General features: G+C 41.3%; 1 pseudogene across 1 annotated transcript; it reads right to left on the bottom strand.

Moving 5' to 3' along the window:
• Positions 1-19,396: 19,396 nt before the first annotated feature.
• On the bottom strand, positions 19,397-20,186 carry LOC103776525 (annotated as a pseudogene). Its single transcript, XR_608181.1, has one exon. The product of XR_608181.1 is annotated as a potassium voltage-gated channel subfamily C member 1 pseudogene (transcript).
• Between the last annotated feature and the right edge of the window lie 61 nt (positions 20,187-20,247).

The raw sequence follows: 20,247 nt of genomic DNA on the forward strand, positions 1-20,247 counted from the left end.
GCCTGTCCAGGTCTCTCTGAATGGCAAGATGTGACAGATGTCAGTCTGCTGGGAAATACTGAGCCCTTGTTACTGTTCTCAGGGAGGAGAAATACTAGATTTTAGAGCAACATCCACTGGACCTAAGCATGGCACAGGTACGCCTGGATTTTGTATTATTGCTTTTGACCTGGTTAGAGTCTGGTGAAATCTGATTTTCGTGTTTGGTTTTTGTTTTTTTTTTTAAGCAGTGGGAGGCAGGATTCCTTCGTCATGTCTGTTAATGACTTCTTTTGAATAGCTTCAGAAACCAGCAGCATCTTCCTGTGCTTCAGAAAATCAGAATAATACTTGCATATCTCACTAAATGCACTGAAAGGATCAAGGAATTTTTGTGAAGTATTTTGAATCTCTGGAAAAAAAGCTGTTATGAACAAGTAAAATAATATTGCCTTTGCATAAATACTAAATGTAAAAGCTGAACAGGGATACCTAAGGTAATTTAAAACTCATCTTAAACAAGTCCTCCTCTTTTTTGGCCATTCTTATTGGTCCTATTTCTAAAGATGCTCACTGTTGACCATTGGTAGGCAAATCACTGGAATTTAGGGATGTTCAGCCCTCATGCCCATTATTTTTCTTTATCATGATTCAGAACTTTGAGCTCCACATAGAAGGCCAAGTTCTCAGCTGGAATAAGCACAGGTAGCTGCGTTCAGCTGAACATCTCTATGCTTATTTGTATTAGTTAAAGGTCATGCCAATATCCTGATGTACAAATGTCTCAGTTTGCAGTGTGAGAGCTGTTGCTTTGTTTTCTCAGCAGTAAAGACGCTGCAGAAGAAACAGGCTTCAAAATCCTGCTGGTCATCAGTAAGATGGTCTAGAGTTCATCCTGTTCTGCTAATAGATGGCATTTGTTGTGCAGGGTCTGGTGAGGGAAACAGTAACAGCAGTAAACTGAAACAACCTTGTAGTTGCCAACATCAGCAGAGGCAACTGGATGCTACTTCAGGGCTTACCTGGTATTATTTCAGAATAAAATCCTTGCTTTAGGACTTTAACTCCTGCTGACTGTCTGAAATGCAGCTGCTGTGCTCCTGAAAAATCCTGTCGTATGGATAATTTCAGGCTGTCAGCAGTAAAAACAATAGCAAGCAAGGAGACTACAAAGAATGGGTTAAATCACAGACTTCCTACCTCTTTGGTATTCCTGGATAATAATCCACCTACAGTGACTCTACACAGTGGGTAGAAAATGCCTACCTCTTTTTAAACATAATTTATGCACTCCTTTGCCTTTTGAAAAGGATAGACACCAGCCAGATAGAAGACTGCTCTGCTGCATTCAGGCTCAGAATTATCAAAACGTGTGCCTGATGTGCAAGTCAATCTGCCAAGTCACAAATGTTACAAACAGACATTTGATTACAGAGTGTATTTTTAAATCATGCCTTTTGGCTGTGTAGCTTTAGCAAACACCCTTTCTTCCAGGCTGTGCTGAAAGGACAGGGATACATACACTGGTAACCTGGCACGATACAAAGTCTGCCATAAACTGATTCCCCTGGGGGATTTCTTTCAGCAAGGGCTGTGTGCTATGAGGCAGCGTCTCCCGGATGATTCAAAGTGCCCTTGACTTGATCTGCAGTAAGCAGGAAGGAAGGTGCCTGATAGTTCCTTCTGTGATGCAGTGGTGGCATCTGAGGAGGCTGAAAGTGTGAAGGAAACTTAAAAGAAAGCTCATTCCTCTTTTTTTTTTTTTAACTTATGAAAGAAAAGTTTTTGGGTTCGGACCTGAAGGGGCTGATTAGTGAGAAGCTTCTGCTTTTGAAGTAAAATCCAGACCTAGAAACTTCTATGGTGGTTGCATAAGTATTGAAATTATGACATTGCTAAAGCCTGAAAAGCAAGCAATTGACTGGGGAACGTTTCAAATATAATTGCTTTCTGACCTTTTTTTGTTTTGCTTTGTCTTTTGATTAACTTCACACTAATTATAATCAGTGAACACTGGGGAAGAAAGGGGGTTTTTTGTTAAAATTCCAGCAGCTTTCTCTTGTTCTTCCATTTGGAAGAGGAGTAGTTCATAGTACCTTCAGGAATTACTCCAGAATAAAAAAACAAACAGGGAGGTCAAATCTGACACACTTGATCCACTAAATTACACAAGGAGGTACAGGCAGTTTCAGGCCATCCCTGTATGTCGTAAAGAAACAAAACCACAATACATATGAATTAGAATTAAGCCTTGAAAAGCAGCACATCTTTTAGAGGAACACAATGGCCCCTGAGCAATACCAAAGGCACCCAGCTGTTTTCTGCTCGCCTATAGCAGGAATTACCAGACTGTAACAGTGGAAGGAGGCACCAGCCAGTGGGTCTTGTGCAGTTCATGTACCTCCAACACAGTCCGTGCTCTGCATCCGAATCAAATGATATTTTCAGTGAGTTTGGTCTCTACAAAGCAGATATCCAACTCTTCTACCATCTGCCTTGCTTCCCTCCTTGAGGCTTATGGGCAATAACTAGGCTACTCTCTGTCCCAACATACTGTCAGTGACTGAAGAGGTCCAAGTATCATTCTGCTGTGTCTGTCCTGACTTCTTTGCCTCTCATCCTGCCCTCTAATGGCACCTTGGCCACTTCTGGCTCAATGTTTCCTTGGGAAGTGAATAGCTTATCTTCGATTTCTGTCTGATGCCTCTGTGTCAGAGATGGTGCAATGTAAAATGATCCTGGAGATAAAGCCAACCCAGCTGAGAAAAAGGTGAGTGCTCCCAGTGTGCTTTGTGTGCTGAGGGAGCTCCAGCACTTGTCAGGCTTCAGTATATAGAGCATCTGCTCTGGCATCTTACTCTGTAGAGTGCAGGTCTTCTTGGAAGAGGCTCACTTTGCTAGACACAGCTCTCAGCTTAGTAAAGTCTTAGTCTCTAAGTCTCTAAGACTTGTCTTAGTCTGCCTGTTCTGGGAAGGCAACATGTTCTCTGACAACAGCTGAGATAAAACTCAAGGGTTCATCCTATTGCCACTTCAGGGCTGATGTACAACTTACTCCTTCACTTTGAAATCTCTGTTCAGAGTATTCAAATTATAAGATGAGGAGTTAATTCACATAGACAATTTTCTGGCTTCATGAGGTTGCTGTAGACTGGGGCCAGTTAAAATATAGGGTACGATTAAGTCTGCTAGTGCTTTAATTTTGTATGTTTTGTTTCAAAATGCCTCTTCAGGGACGTATGTGTTCCATTTTTAAACTTTGTCATTATTTAATTAAAGTAATTTAATAAATCTCTCAATAAATTGTTATGTACATTCTACCAGGTGTCTCTTGCATTAATTTTTCATCTGAAAGAGCAAAAAGAATCTTCTGGATTTTTAACTGTTGTTTAGAGAAGTTTTGTAGATACAGTGTTAAATGTTCCTAAATCTTTACCTCCCTGATCCACTAAAGCTTTCTCATTTCCTGTCAGTCTTATTGAGGAATGCAAAATCATCAGAATGAAACAAAGCTAAGATTGCCTTCTGATCTTTCTGATCTATACTGAGAACAAATCTGGTTCTTTCTGTGTCAAAAAGATGTCCTCACTTCACCTGCTTAAAGCAAACATGATATGGGAAATTCATCCAGTTTCTCCAATTTATCACCTAATTACTGTGCAAATAGTAACTAGTCTTCAGAATACCCAGAAGAGGTAGATAATGTTCTATTATCTCTTCATAGATGTAAATCACTATCAAGAAGTTGTGACTTGCCAGAGGTCACATTTAAGTTCGATGAAGAGTTGGTGCATTTCCGTACAGAATACATGAACAAGCCACACCACAAATTCTCTGTTAAAGACTTTCCATTTATTCTAGAATATTCTATTATTTTTTTTTTTTAATTACTGTGATCAAACAAGGGCAAAAGGATCCTAATGGTCCCATGGATTTAAGGCATCATGAGAATCACCCCCAGAATAATAACTATGGGGACTGCCACCAAAACTTGCATGGCACGTTTTAGTCTGACAGAGCAAGAGCCTATGGCTCCTTCTCACTTCCACAAGTGCCCTATATATTTATTAGGCCAGTCGTAGTTTTCTGCTGAAATCCCATTTGGTCTGGGATCACAGCTGAAAGGAGTCTGCGTGGGGTGAAGGCCGTAACTCTTGTGCAGGACTCTTAAGAGGAAAAGCTGGTTTGGCTAAGTTGGAACGTTGAGGTCTCTGCCCTAGAGCTCTTAAAGAAATGAAGTTACCCTTTTATTTTTTTTCTTCTCCCCTGCCAAGCTCTTGTGCCAGCCATTAAGGTGTTTGACCTTCAGAGGCCACAGAAAAAACTGATCAGAACACACCATCCAAAATCCTCAAATGCCCTTCCAGCAAAGGCTTCTCCAGTGCTAGCGCCGGCGAGAACACATGAGGCTTTTCACTGGAGCCTAACCCGTTCTTTTATTCTTTGGCAAGCTCACAACAGCAAAATGTGCTCTTTTGACCACAAAATCTATTACTACAAATTCCCTTCTTCCTGGGCTCTTGTGAGGGCTGCCTTCTTGCTTGTGGCACATGAGGAACGTACTGGCGTGTTGCTAACTCATTTGAATTATTCTGATTAGGTTGTTCTCACCTTGCTGGAAAAGGATTTGCTGTAAGTTGCCACAGTCTGAGATTTCAGGCTTTTGACAGTCTTGTTTCTCTGCTAGTAGGCTGGTGATTTGTCATCCTACATTCCCTTTGCAGGGTTCCAACATTATTTGTTCTTCAATGTCTAGTGAATATTGAAAGGTGAGACTTTCCTCTCCCCACCGGGATTTGTTCTAATTCCAAAGCCTCCTCCCATCTCCTGTTTACTGTTACTACATCCTACTCCAGGCATTTTCCTTCTCATTGCTTACATTGGAACCACTAGTTTCTTTAGTTCCACATCAGGAGAGGGTCCTTCTATTGTCTGATGATGACGCAGTTCCTACACTGCATAGCATCCCATGCTTTGTAAGCAGATCACTTATCCAAAACAATTAAAATGTTTAAAAAACAGAATTGGTGCTACAGCCTCTGGGTGAAAGAAGAACAATCAGAAGGACAAAATGCTGTTGATCCTTCTGAAAGGAAGAGTGGTCTCATATTCAGAAAGGGCTAGAGAAACACAAAGCCAGGCTGAGAATCACTTGAATAAAAACTCATGACGAAGTCTGTATTTTCCTGATCTATATGGAAACCTGTTTTTTTTTAACTGATTTAAAAACAAACTCCACCTCAAACAAGCTAAAGGATGGCAAACAGAGGGTGTGTATTTGTAAATAACTCAATGGGAATCATAAAAGCAATTTGGGGGAGCGAGGGGGTAAAGAACCTTTTTTCCTTGAAAACACTCAACAAAATTTATCATATTTGCCCTACAGACTTCAAACTGGCAAGGCTTTTTCTTTATCCAAAGATTTTAGCAAAATTTTGTGCAGAAAATTCTTTTCTTTTTATCTTTCCATCATTCCTTCCTAAACTTTGCTGGTTTGTTCTTTCTTTCTGACTACCTTTTCTTTCAATTTTTTTTTAAGTAAGTGTGAGGGAAGAAAAAGAAACTAATAATGGGGAAAAGGAAAACTTGGGGATTTTTGTCACAGAGAAAAGGCAGAAACTTTGACTAAACCTTATTTTAGGAGGGGGAGAAATAGGAGGAAGAAAATCCTTTCCTGCCAAAAAGAAAATGTATCAACATTTATTTGACCAGCTCTAGATCTGAAACTGCAGAATACATACAATACTGTTGATACTCCAAAACATGTTGCTTAGGCAAAACGTCTGTGCTGTGAGAAGGCTCCCCAAACATCACCTGCAAAGTTTCCAAAAGCACAAACCCAAAAAAGTTCACCAACCTCTTCCCTCCCCCACAACACTCTCAAGCAGCTGGATTTGGAAGATAAAGAAGGCTGCAGAATAGCTGCTAGAGGGGCTGGTGACCTTACTTTCAGCTCGTCTCTTTCTGTGTATGTGTTTATGCTGAAGCAGTGATTTTATTTTTCAATGGGAGATTCAAAACCACGAGCACTTTGATGAAGGAAAGTGTATTTTATGAAAAACCTTATTCTACTCTAAGCTCCAAGGGTGAGTTTTGTTAACTAGAAGAATTCATAATTTGGGCTAGTGAGTTGGTTTAAGAGCATTTTTGTGGCCTGTGGGCATGTTAATAGCAGGCCCGCAGTGAGCACTTGCAGTGAGCACTAGCAGGAATTATGCAGCTTGATAGCTTCACATTGTCTTGAAATTTTTCTTGATTACACCTGGTATCATATGCAGTGCAGGTAGTGCATGAGAAGGTATTTTTTTCTATTTGTATACAAATCTTTATTGATGTGCCTCTCGAAGTACAGCTGCTGGTCTCTCAGTAAGCACAGTACAAGGCTTGTGAACCTAGTGTCCACACGTAAATTTTCTGCTGCCTTTTTCAGAATGTACTTCTGAGCCCTTTGCCATCGGGGTATAGTTACAGTTCTTACAGGAAGATCTTTAGACTAAACTACTGCAGTATCTGGACAGTCATGGACAAGCTCACAGTAGAAATCTTTTGTTTGTTCTTTTGCAAAAGTTGACAAAGTGAGGAGCAAGGGTTGCCACAGAAAGAGATTCCTACTGTACGTTTTGCAGTTACAGGAATTCCTGATGAGCCCACAGCTATCCTAAGTGGAAATTACATCTGCTGTTCTGGTATTGACAAATGAAATGTGGTTGGCTATTGGGACGAACAATACAATCAGATAGCCTTGTGCCAAAAAAAAAAAAAAAAGCTGCTGTTCCAAACATTCACATCTCGCTTCTCTGCTTAAATTTACTGCAATTCTCACACCTGTAAACACGTACATCTTACTTCTGAAATAGAATACTGGCAATCTGCTTATCAGATGATAATAAACAGATGCACAAAGCTATAGCAGCTGACGCTTTTAAAAGTTTTCAATAGCTGGATTAAGAACCTTTGGGAATCAACTTCAAGAGACCATCTGCATCTGTCATTGACTTCAAAGGGAGCTATGAAAATCGGGACCTGATGCTGAAATTCCTGTTGTGGCCTTCTTTGTGAGATCAACAATTATAGCTAGAGGGGATTTTTGCTACTGCAGGGTGTCCAAGGCTAAGTGAGGCCACTGACACAAATGATAGCCCAGTGTCTGAAACCTGCTTGTGATTTGCTTGTTTTCAGGTGTGGTACTGGCCTTTTGGATGCCAAACACAAAGTGTTGAAAACACCATTCCTCTTGTTGTAAGAAAGGAGTTAAAAACATGTACATATTTAATTACAAAACAGGCTGGAATGGTTTTCATGTAGAACATGCACAAGAGGCCTAGGAACACAGCTCCAAACGTCCTGGCTTTTGCTCATATTCCTGCCACAGTGCCCAGTAAGATTTCTCTTCCATCTACATTTGCCATAGTTCCTCCTTTCTTTCTAATAATTTAAGAGACAAGATGACAGAACAGATTAGAAAAATACCTATAAATAATACCGTACGTAAAGAGGCATTTACCCACTGAGTCTTAAAACTCATTCCCTGATATGGTTCTATTTTTATAAGCTTCATCTTACTTGACACTGACAATGATTCATATAAATATTAAGAATTCATTTTTAGTCCATTGCACATAAGTGAAGCTAAACTGGAGTGTTTCTTGGAGTTTCTACCCTGCAGGTCCTTACTAAGGATGGAAAGAGGGATAGGAGGATTCAGTTCCTAAGTACTCTACAATTTCGTCCTACAGTCCTATATTAGCATAGCTGTAGCATTTTTAAAAATTTCAATAACATTCACATTTCAAAGGTTTTTTTTTTTATTTTTTTTTTGTTTCTGCAGGATATAAAAATAGGATGTGTTACCCTACATTAAAATGTAAATCTGAAGGCTGTGGAATATAACACGATTTCTTATTTATACCTCTGTCGTATTGTCGCTATGTAGAATAACTCTATCACTATTTTTTTGCTAGATTTTTTTTTAATTGAATCAAGTTTTAAAATGTTTTATTTATTGTCTAAGCATTTTGTTATTTAGACTGCACAGCAAAGCTATTTAAACAATGACAGAAAAGGTTTTTTTCAATGTTTGTCAGTTCTAAATTGTAATGCAATTGTGTTTCTGTTATAGCAGGAGTGGATTTGTTAACAGATGGTAAAGCTGCAAAACGGTCTCTGCTTCATTAGAGCCCCTGGCAAGACTCCTATATTAGGTAAACTACAGTAGAGGGGGATATTTACCAATACACCCTTCACAGTTTCCAGTGAGATTTTGAACTAGTATTACTTGTGTTATGAAGGAAGTGGATGTAATAACTAGAATGTTTATTGGTCCCTTCCAGGCTGGTTGTTAATAGGGAGATATATAGATATATAGCATATATCCTGTAAAAAGCCCCAATCTTACAAAGACTTATTCTAGTCCTTTTCCAAGTAAAGTTTATCCTGGCAATAGTTTAACTGAGATTGCTTTTCTTTAATGGTGATAATGCACTTTTACTAAAAAGTCATAAAATATAAGTGATCGATTTCCACTTAAATTAAAAGAATGTTTATGCTAAAATATTGATGAAAAGGCAGCCTTCAAAGATTTTAAGAATGCTCCTATTTACATGGCATGACTGAAAGGTGGCAGATTGATAGCCCTGGGAAACACGGGTCTTTTCAAAACAAATTACACGATGTGTCCTTACACCGCCTCGGGAGCCCGCTTTTCAGTGTGCCAGAACTCCTCACACGCCAGGGTGAACAAGTTCTCTCTACTTCTGCATATCATCTCATATTATTTTGTGCATTTTGTACATTCCTTCTCCACAGAGGCTGCTCAGAGATCACTAAATCACTGCACAGAGCTCATCCTGGAGTCAACTGCACGACTACGACATACGGTTATTTCCTAAGAGGAACTGGCTTCAAACTAGTGAGTGATTGAAAATAAAAAGCTATGGTTGTCACCCACTGAAGTTACACTGTCTCTGACAGCGTCTCTACATGTATCTGTTTTCTGCTGTTAATCTTGTTGAATTCAGGAGTCCAGAATTACCACAGAGGAACAGCTTCTTTCCACATTATAGGGAAATGCTGCTTTGCCACATACCCAATATATTGGTTTGTGAATGTCTCATGCTGTGCAAACAGATCAGCTTCACTAACTGCCTGGATTATGCAGCTTGCTGAAGCTGGGAAGTCTCCTGAGCAGACACAGAACGAAAATTTGAAATCCTTCAGCTGGAGGAAGACATTAAATTTGAAATTTTGCATTCCATGCAAAAAAAAAAATAATGGAGCCACTAGATTATTGCAGTCAGGGAATTGTTTCACACTACTAATATCTCCTGTTTTAATTTGAGTGTGTTTTGGAAACAGGTTATATTCAGCCCATATTCGGCAAGTACATTTAAAGGACTGTGCTTGTTAGTGAAGAAAAATTAGAGGCATGAACAATGCCTTGATACAAGGCAGTTGCCAACAACACTGAAGCAGTTCTGGGTACGGGCAGAAACAATACTGTAGTCACTGGGAAATTTGAATACGCATTTAAAAAAAATACATCTGCTGGGTTAGAGTTTTGGGAATTGTATGTTTGAACTCATGTGGCTACATCCTTTCACAAGTCTGGCCTCAGAAGGGAAGATGTTGGACCTGACTGCTAGATTGCCACGACGCAGGGGTGATGGAGAGAGGGTGGTGGGTGCCCAGCCCTGCTGGCTTTGCACTGCCTGGCACAGCTCATACACACACCATATCTTTTGAAGAATTTTTTGGGTCATTTTCTGCTCCAGTCCAGGTTGGTTTGGGAAACACTAAATCTCAGTATATTGTAAAATCTTCTCAGAGATGCTTAGTGTTAGCTTGCTGGTTTTACGGGAAGAGCATTTAGAGGTGTCAACAGAAATTGTAACCCTATTGTGCTAGTTACTGCAATGATTGCACAGTAAGGGAGAGACAAAAAAATGTGAAGAGAGTAACTTGAGAAAAGCTGTTTTCATACTTTGAAAATTACATACTAAGATTAACTGTTGTGTATGATTCCACACAGTAAAATTATAGAAAAAAAGAAGGGCTGAAGCACACCCGAACGACACTGCTTAGTGAGCTAACAGAAGGTGCTGTTTGGGTGTTTGTGCCATTGCAAGTGTTCCCTTGCTGAGCTGGGTGACAATGGCTTGGCTTGTGCTCCTGGGCTGCTGTGGCTGCCGCCCAAACCCCAGACAAGAGCCCTCAGAGCTAACACACACCAGCAAGGAAGGTGCACAAGTGAGGACATTAGTCAGACCTGCTAACAAATGCTCGGTTGATAAGATGCATTAATTCAGTTGCTTGCAATCATCGGCCCAAATCTCAGGTTTGGTGTTTTTTGGGTTTGCTTTGTTTTTTTTTTACTTTCTAGTAAATTCAGCCCACATAGGACTGTGTATATTTGTGTGGATGTGCATGCACTGTTTTGAATGAATGTTAAAGATCACCCAACATGAACAAAGGCTTACTCTGCTCTTCGAGCCAAGGTATCCTCTGAGGACAGTAAATATGCAGTTTTAGGAGATTTTAGCAGATGGTAGTACATAGGCAAAGATGAATTCTTGCTTTGGAGTTGAACACGCTGTAGAACTGCTATTGAATTTCAAACTTTTCATTTGCCTTTAGTCCACATCACTGACATGAGGTAAACTGAGCTGCTTTTCTTAGCGAAGCAAGTTCTCCAGAAGATGTTGTCTTTAGAACGGTGAATGCACTTTTGCACTATTGATTTCCTGCTGCTTAGACATAACTAACATTTCAAGTAATCTATACAGTTTTGAAATTTACATTAGGTCTTTTAATAAAATCACTAGCACCTTTGGGACTTCTTGGAAGGATAAACACTGAACTCCTATCAGCTAAACACTAAATTTCAATATTGCTTAAGCAAAATTCAGATCTAAGCTGATCTGCTACTGCCTCAAAAAAAGAAAACCAAACGCCACCCCCACCCCAGCAACTGACTCACTCTGGTACTGGTTGAGCTATCATAGCACGGTTAGGTGGTTCCTGGTTTGTCCTTACAAGTGCTCTACTGAAAAAGCCTGAGTTAAAATCAGTTCTGCATTATGCGGGACACATTCCCAAGAAGTGCTAAGATGTACTGTCACTAGATTTCTTGCAAAACTCCACGCTAGAAGCAATGGGGAGATCCATGCTAAAAAAAGACACGGGAATAGCGCAATGTGGCTGGTGTCACGTTGTCTTGTTTTTAGAGATCAGAGGCTGCTCTCAAGGCAAGCCCTTTGCATTGAGCGTTGTGGCAATTACGCAATTCTCCTTGTCCTGAAAATTTTTGGCCTGAAATAGGTCTGCAGGGGTCCTTGGCTGGATCCCACTAGCTGTGGCAGTGGCCCTATGAGGTGAGGAGGGATTTTACTGATGGTCTATTAACTCCTTGATCATGTCCTTCTCTGCTGTAAGACATGACCTCCCTTCTGCTGGAGGTTGTAGGTGCTCAGCATTTTTAGCGGTTTCTCCCTATTCATTTTTTGGAAGTCTATTACCAAATTAGAAGCATTCTGATTGAAGGTTTTCATTTAATTAATTAATAACTGGATAAATCACAAAACTGGCCTCCACCATTTATACCTGTCAATTGGTCTGGTGTAATAAAGACTGCAAGAATCCAAACTGAAAAACAGAACAGGGTTATGGGAATGAATTTTTCAAAGTGAAATCTGCAGCTGAATTTCTGATGCATGTCAAATAAGCAACCTGAACCGACCAGATCTTTCTGCTTTTGAATAGGGAGATGCAAGTAATGTTTTAAATGTTTTTTTGGAGGGCAAAAGTCCAGGAATTCAGGAAAGAAAATGGATTTGGTTTGGCTGTACAGACCAAAACGCCTGTTTTAACTTCTGTTTGTCTCTGGGAAACGATAAGACTTGAAATAGGTTTTGCCTTTGTAATTTAAAACCAAATAATCCATCTTACTGCTTCTTAAAAGGGACATTCATTCCCAGGTTTTCAAGTAAAAAGCCAGTAGGATATTAAAAACAGTTTCATGCGGTCACACCACCACAATGGTCTTTGAGAACGTTTTCTCAAAGTAAATCTAGCAGTGCTGAGATTTACTGCTGCTCCTGAAGGAGCAACATCATTACGTAAGCGTGTGGCAGCAGCGTGTGCCTGGGTTGGGAGCTCATGTGCAGCACACCCATCGCTGCCTGTCCGCAGCACGCCCAATCCAGAGATTTATGGCATTAAAAAAGGGCCATTACAATGCAATTTTAACTTACTGTCATTAAAGGGTCTTACATCATAAGCAATCGCTGCATAAAGCCTTGGACTGAGATTTATTCATAATTTTTATAGCGTGATTTATTAGAGCCCCCACTATATCTTATAAATCACATCTGAAACAAATGAAAATTAATTAGGGCCTGGTCTTTTCACCTTTACCCGTGTTAGGTAGTACCTTGTTCTCAGCCAGAGCAAGAGAGGGATATTCCTGGAGTAAGCTATCACTACAAGAGTAGGAGTGAAGACAGCAAAATCTGGGTCCTTACTGAGCACAGGAGAGAGATGTAAAAACTCTTCAAGCAATGACAGCATTCGGTTTATGTTCCAGGGGGAGGGGGTGGTTCTCCATAGATTCATAGATTTCTCTGGTTTCATCTGGTCCTGACACTCCTGTGTACCATTTGGAATGAATCATATATTTATGTAATGCAACGTTCAGCAGAGAAAGCCAAGTCAGCCTTCTAATACTGAGCTTTCCTCAGATCAAATTCAGCACATAGTAACTGAGAAGCTAATTGTAATACAATTACAAAGATCTCAAAATGGCTGTTCTATTAGTCTTGCCCCTCCAGAATCCACTAAAATTTCATGAGATCAAAATGGAAACTCTATTTTGCCATCTGTATTTGCATGAGAAAGATTTATGCGCTTGATTATCAATTAGGGCCCAATTTTTCAATCTGAATGCCCCTGCTTGCCCTTTCTATTATGAAATACAGCGCTGGGATATGATTTGGTTGAGCATTAATTGAAGTCATGTGGTTTGAATGGGATGTATTCTAAAGTCCTTTGCAGTAAGAAAATGTCAGTAAGATCATGAAGAGCTTTGTCAGTATTAGAGCTCTGTTTTGATGCAGTGTGCTAAAGATGCTCATGTCTTTAAACAATTATGAAAATATATACTTGAATCTCTATGTTTCTAATAAATTGCTAAGACCTACTGTGCTTCAGTGCTTCAGAATGGAAATATGCAATGTAGCTATTAAAAAAGCAGCACACTGCAATTAATTTGTTATCCTCAACCATACTGCAGGAAAATTCATTCCTATCCCTGAAGTCGGTGGTAATTTTGGCACTGAATTTCAATAACAGTGAGGCTGAGCCCTCTGTTGCTGATTTGCTAACATCCCTCCTTATGTTAAAAGAAAGGCAATATGTATAGACTTTACTGAAGTACTACCATAAATACACACAGGTCAGTCACATATTTTCACAAATAAGAGAGATGAATACCACTGAATACTAGACCGTACAACATAAGGCAAAACAAGATGGAAAACTGGTTTTCTTAGTTATAGTCTAATATATCACATTTTTTCAAACAATTCTAAAATAGAAACATTATAACTGATCTATGGATCTTTTTATCTTTTGTCTCATGATACACCAACAGACAATACTAGTATTTTGTTGCCTTTTTTCCCCCTAACAAAAACCAAAATAGCAAATGTCAGGAGAAGGACAAAGAAAGCACATAGGGACGGGTTAAAGAGAGAAGGGACCAAATAACATACTGAAACCAGTCACTAAATTCATATTGATTTCAATGGCACCACAGCTACATTTTCAGAAGTATTTTGGGATGGTTTAATTTTGAAGTCCTTCCTCATATGGAAATCCCACTCAGCACCGTAGGAGGTGGCAGTGATAGGAAGGCATATATATGTGTATGCATATGATGGTATGATCCATACAATCAGCCTTAGCTAAAACAAGTAAATTTTGTAACCTAGAAACATAAAAATTAAGTAAGATTTAAAAAAATAAAATAAAATGGCAACAGATGCTGTTCTTTTTTAAGCTTTTAAAATAATAGAAATAAAATTGGAAATTGGCAATTGGATTAAAAAAAAACATCCTTGAATTCCAACTGCTGAGTCTGTCCTAGCCAGACGTAGATTTGTCAGGTGGATAACATCATCCCTCTCATCTCCCCGCGAGGTGGTGACTTCAAAGGGACTGTAAGATGTTCTGGGCAGACATCGTATCTTCCTCAGGACAACTCAATCCCATGGCTGCTGTGCTCTTTGGGCGTGAGGGCTTTTTTGGTGGTGATTTTAAAATCTGTTACTTCTGAAGTCAGAGGGAAGATTCCCAGGAGTTACTTGTGAGTGTGCCTGCTCCCACCCCAGCTACTTCGACAGGGACTGAGTGTGAGAGCTGGGGTGAGCAGTGAACACTTTCCAGCTGTCATTGCACAGGCTGCTTTGGACAGGACACAGAGAAGACAATACCATTCTTACTGATGGGTTATATAAGGATTTGCACTAACGTGTCCCCTGGTGGGAAAAAATAGGAATAAAATGGGATTTTAGGAACTATATTAATAATAAATGATAGCATGGTAGTTAATAGATGTCTGTCTGTAATTCCATTATACTCCAAGTGCAGGGGAAACTTCATTTAATGTGGAAGGATTCTCATTTTTCCAGAGCTGTAATGCAGCGTGCAGTTAAAATTAGGCTGCCTCGTTAATTGTCCAAGTATATGGTGAGAATTACTGCAGCCAGCTTCAGTGCAGGATTAGCTATGCCTCTGCAGGGGAGGCCATGCAGAAAGGCCCAAGGAGGGAGAGCAGCTCCATCAGGGCCCCTTTGCCAAGACCTCTCCCTGGGAAGAGGGGTGCTGGTGGGTAGGGGAGGCATGTGGGGCAGTTCTCCTCCTTTCTCTCCCTACCTGCTCCTGCTCAGCAGGAGCCCCAGAGCACTGTCTGTGGACTCCTGTGCTGCAGAGTGTGTCCTGCTTGAGATGGCTGCAGAATGAGCTCCCCTTGTGAAGGGTGATGGGTATCCCCACTCCCTGATGCCTTCCCCAGTTCCTAAACTTAGCCATACTGGACCAGGGTAAAGGATGGGCAGAAGTCACCTCAGTCCCTAAGCCCTGAGACAGTATGGGTATTCAGGAACTAGGATCCCATAAGGCTTTTCATAGCTATGGGATGTAGTTTCTACAGAGAAAAATCATTTTAAATTTAAATTAACACAGCAAGGTTGAAATGCTCTGGAATGTGCAAAAGAAAGCTAGAAGAAATTTCTGGGAAATACTTTTTTCTCATCTCATTCCCACTATTCCTTTTCCTGTCTCCTTCTCAGTGTCAGAAACTTGTCCTTCAAAAATCACCCACTGAGGAAACCAGATCCTTTTGCAGGATGTAAAGGGAGCACATGAGGGAAGGGTGAGTGAGAGTTCTGCCTTTCCTCTTCCAGATCAGAGCTGTATAGCATATGCCAGGACAGCAAGTCAAGCTGTTGTGGACTTTCCATAGGACCCCAACCAGCTTTTATTTAAAAACAGTAAAAATGTTTATTTGGAGTGACTACAAAAGCCTTCCTGAGGGTTCATTAATGAAGCTTAACTGTCCAATCTGCATGTGAGCACTAGCATAGAACCTCAGCTGAAAGCTCCTGGTTCCCAAGCATTGACTAACCCAAGACTGTGAATCAACACAAACACAACCTTACCCTGTGGGGAAGAGGGAGGAGGAAGGGGACAAAGATCTGGGATACCTGCAGGCCAGAGTGCCCAGGGAGTCAGGGGGAGCTTTGCTAGTGTAGGAGCAGCATGGCCAGACAGAAATATAAAGAAGAGAGGATGCTAAGAAAATTTGTCAGATGTTTGTGTGCTGAGGGGCCTGTGAAGTCTAGAGAGTGCAGAAGGCAGGAACTCTATTACAGCACAACTCTCAGACACACTGCTTTAGTGTATGTGTGTAGCTGTCTGTGTTACTCTGAGTATTCCCCCTTTCCATATACTTACAAAAATTAAATTCACAAAGTTGCCTGACCATGCAAAAAGGACAGTTCTAATAAGCTTTAAAGAAACATCTTGCCAGCTGAGGTGCACAATGTCCACTGACACACGGGGATATTTAGCTGCCTGATCAGATGCTTTTGAAATTCCACCTGGATGCCTCTCTGTCTGCATATGTGCCCAGTATCTCTGTAAATCTGATCTTCTCCACCACCTTCTTTGTCACTCTGTTCAGACCTCCAGGTACCAGACTTTGTTATCCAAATCTGGATTCTTTAAACTATGGGGAAGTGCAACACCCGTTTATCTGACTAAGGTGAGTGTCTGAGGCAACCTGAGATTTGAAACAGGTTACCTTTTCTCCTTAGAGATGTAGAAGATGATGCAATTTTAAAAAGCATTTCATTTTTTTAAGAAGAACTACCTTATTTAATCAATTAGAGTTTAGAAAACTAGAATTTAATTAAACTCAGCCACTAAATAAGGTAGTAGAAAGAAACTGTTGACTACGTTGCACCTAAAGACAAACGATGAGTGACTGGCAGCTTATGTTTTTTCAGAGGAAGTTTAGAAAGAGACAGAATTTGCAGAGCTAGATGATTTTGCCTGACACACACAAATGCCTTCCCAGTTTCCCCTGGACATCTACAATGAGAACAAATGTAATTTAGTATGAGTGAGGTGCTGGTGAAAGCAAAGCAGTCAAACATATTTGTAAGAAGTGTCCATCAAAATGCTCAAAAAAAAATGGCTAGACTGGAGTAAAAGCTAAGTTTTCAATAGACAGTTCCTAAACATTCCCTGAATTAGTGTATCTAATTCAGTGTATGAAAAATTGTGTATCTGGTAATTGTGTTCCTGAATTACCAGATACAGTGTAGAGAAACTTTGCTTTATTCAGATATGAAGGTTTTAATTTAATCTTAATATTCATATACTGTATCTGTTTTACTTGCCCAAATGTCACTGTGTGATAGTTACATAAACTGATGCTTATGGAGATGTTATTTTGTTTGTGCATGTTTGGTGCATGTGTAAACACCAAACATGCACATGATAACCACCCTCAGTACAAGTCTGAGATCCAACTAGGATGAGCAATTTTTGTGCTGCATCTTCTTTGACAAAATGGCAATGTGAATTTAAATTTTTGCATGGCTGAAATACAGTTTGTGATGGAAGGCAGCATACACAATTTAAAGTGAGGTGACTGTGGATTTGTTGCCTGACTCTAATGATTGCTTTAATATACCACTCACTTGTTAATGATGCTATCAATTATTTTACTGTAAATTAGCTATCATGAGTTTAAGGTCTTTTTGCAATGTCTGTGTTAGGTTACAGGAGCATAAATCAAACTCCCATCTCTCTTTACATCCATAACCATAACATATGGCTTTTATTAGAAAATGTTAAGTGTCTTATAATGTCTTCTTAATGGACAGTGTGTGCATGTGTTGATGATGAAAGCCATCTTCCTTCATGCAAAATATTAATGCATAGGGCCTACGTCTCCATAGATACAAGTTAAAGAATCATGTTTAACCCATGCAGTATCCAGTATACACTTCAGCTTTGCCCAGAATTCATCTCTCTCTAACAATCCTTTTAGGAAACACTGTTAGGGGTAAATCAGGGGTTGGTATATCTACCAGGTATGCATTTGTAATGGTGAATAAACACTATAACATCCACTGGAAGAAAAAAAAAACAAACAAAAACCAAACAACCCAAATCACTTTATAAGATGCCTATTCCAAATGAAAACACTGGTAAAGAATTAGAAAATGGAATAAGACTGGTTATAGATTTTGTCCTGAAATACCTTAATGCTTCCAAGCAAAAGGGTGTTGTAGCCTCTCTCTGCATCCTTTTCATTAGGACAGCATTAGCCATTTGGCTTTTGGACCATTCTACAAAATCTTGGACTAGCACACTGCTTTGACTTGAAATGTGTCTCACCAACAGATTCCTGGGCACCAGAGAGATCTGCTATTCAAATCAACGCCTGCTACCGCTGGGCTGGATTACAGGAAGCCAGCTAAGCCTTTTGAAGGATACCCTCCAGCCTTTCCTCTCCATTTCCATGTTCCCTTGGCAGAAATCAGGGATTTTAAAGCTGCAATTCAACAGCATCATCCTTTCATCTCATGGTAAATATTTTATTATTCCTTTATCCTCCATGCTGTTTAAAGGAATTCGTTTAAAATATTAACTCCTTTGTTCAGGGAGTAAATCTCCAAAGGGTATGCAAACAAGAATCTTTAGAAATGCACCAAGATAGAACTCCAGGCTCTGCTCCAGCTTTCCCCATTCATTCAGTCTGCAGACCTGGTAGCTCCTTGCTGGGGATCTCTGCTCAGACCAAAAGTCTCCAGTATCTGCTGTTCCACCACCCATCCCTGCACGACCCACTACCCCGTCCCTGCATTTCCACTTCTCTTTCCTCCATCAGTCCAATTTGCTCCCTAATCTGATCTCACGTCTTTGATCCTCCTCAGGAACACTGATCATCCTCCCACACCAAAGCACCACTCATTCCTTCCGAGGGCTGGCAGCAATTATGCTGTAACAAAGGCACATTTAAGAGAGGAGTACAACCTATCCAAACCAATTTCTTTGCGAAGGCGTTATCCTTCATCTAATTTTCTGCTTATCAATATGGGTACCTTGGGGTTAATCCTGCTGCTGCTCCTGAAGTAAATGTTTTCTTTACTTTTGACTTCAGGAGCAGAATCAGGCCTTAATTAATGTAATTACCCTCACATGTAATAGCTCAAAAGGTACCTACTTAAAGGAGTCGAGTGACTGTTTAAGACCATCTCTACTCACAGCTAAGCTGTGAACTGCACCAGTGTGCATTCCCTCTCCAAAACAACCGCAGGCACTGGGGGGGGAGGAGTTGTCCTTCAGTAGCCAGGCGAGGAGCCTGTCAAAGAGTGTCCCTTCTACATGAATGAACCCTCTCCTCTGATTAATACTTTGCATTTCCCACAAGGGAAAAGACAGTGAGGAGCTAAGTGAGGAACTGAATTACTCATTCTCAGAGAAGCACGATCATAAATATTTAACACGGTATGTATGAGAAAAGAGAAGTGAACAGACTCCAGTCCAGGCTGAGAAACTCTCCAAATCTGGTCTCCTAGGGACTGCCTGCTCCCATGAATCCTTTCTCCATCTCGTAAAGGGGAGAGAGCTGTTAGCTCATCAGAGGGCTGGACAAGGTGTCTTTACTGGGGGATGACTGTAAGAATCTGTGCATGGAGGGACGTTACCTGGTATAATGCAGATCTCCCTGGCCCGCGAATTGGACCCTGCATCAGGCTGTGGGTTTTTAGAAGCCTGTTAGGAAATAAGGGTCTCTGGAAGCCCACATACGAGCACACAAGCTCGTGCCTTGGTGTCCACTCGTGCCTCATGCATGGGGCCTGCTTGAGGGTGTTAGTCCCCATAGCCCATGCATGATTTTTGTATGGCTACACACACGGATGGCTGCTCTGCTGTGACAGTGGAGATAACCCTGACGATGCCAGGAGGAAGCGGGACTGAAGGGAGGTTCGAGTGTTGTGATGAGGGTGCCGATTGCAGAGCTTACCCTTGCATATCTGGAGGAGTAGGGGTCCTCAAAGAGCGCCCAGATGCGGGGCTGCCACCGTCTCCAGAAGCCCCCGGACCTGCCATCTGGGGAGTCACTAAGTGCTAGGCGTTTTGTCATCTCCAGCTCCTCTTCACCATCGCCAGAGTCTCCGGTGCCATCTATGTCTCCGTCCTCGGCACTGCTATCCAGGGGCGCCCCACCAAAGCTGTCCAGAGCCTCTTCGGCGTCGCGGTGCTGCCGGTAGGTCATCCAGCAGCAGGGCTCCACATCAGTCTCATCGATGCCCCAGAAGGCCAGCTCCTCCTCATACAGGGGCCCGCACACGTCCGCGGGGCAGTGCAGCTTGCCCGTGCGGTAGTAATTCAGGATGTGGGCGAAGACGCCCGGGTGCCGGTCAAAGAAAAACTCATCCGTGCGGGGGTCATAGTCGAAGTGGCTGTGGGCATCGGGCTCGGCGATCCAGGCCAGCCGAGTGCCGGGCAGGGTGCGTAGGGTGCTGCGGTAAGTCTGGTGCCTAGTCCCTCCCACGTTGATCACAATGCGGTCGCTCTCGTCGCCCTGGCCCATCTCGTCTCTTATTAGGCATGTCGCAGACTCATCCAAGCAAGCACGGCAGGCGGCAAGCCCGTGAGGGGACGGCTGCTCGGCGGCGGTCGGTGCCTAGCCCG

This window comes from Merops nubicus, unplaced genomic scaffold (assembly GCF_000691845.1).
Source record: "Merops nubicus isolate BGI_N331 unplaced genomic scaffold, ASM69184v1 scaffold33157, whole genome shotgun sequence".
Classification (NCBI taxonomy): Eukaryota; Metazoa; Chordata; class Aves; order Coraciiformes; family Meropidae; genus Merops; species Merops nubicus.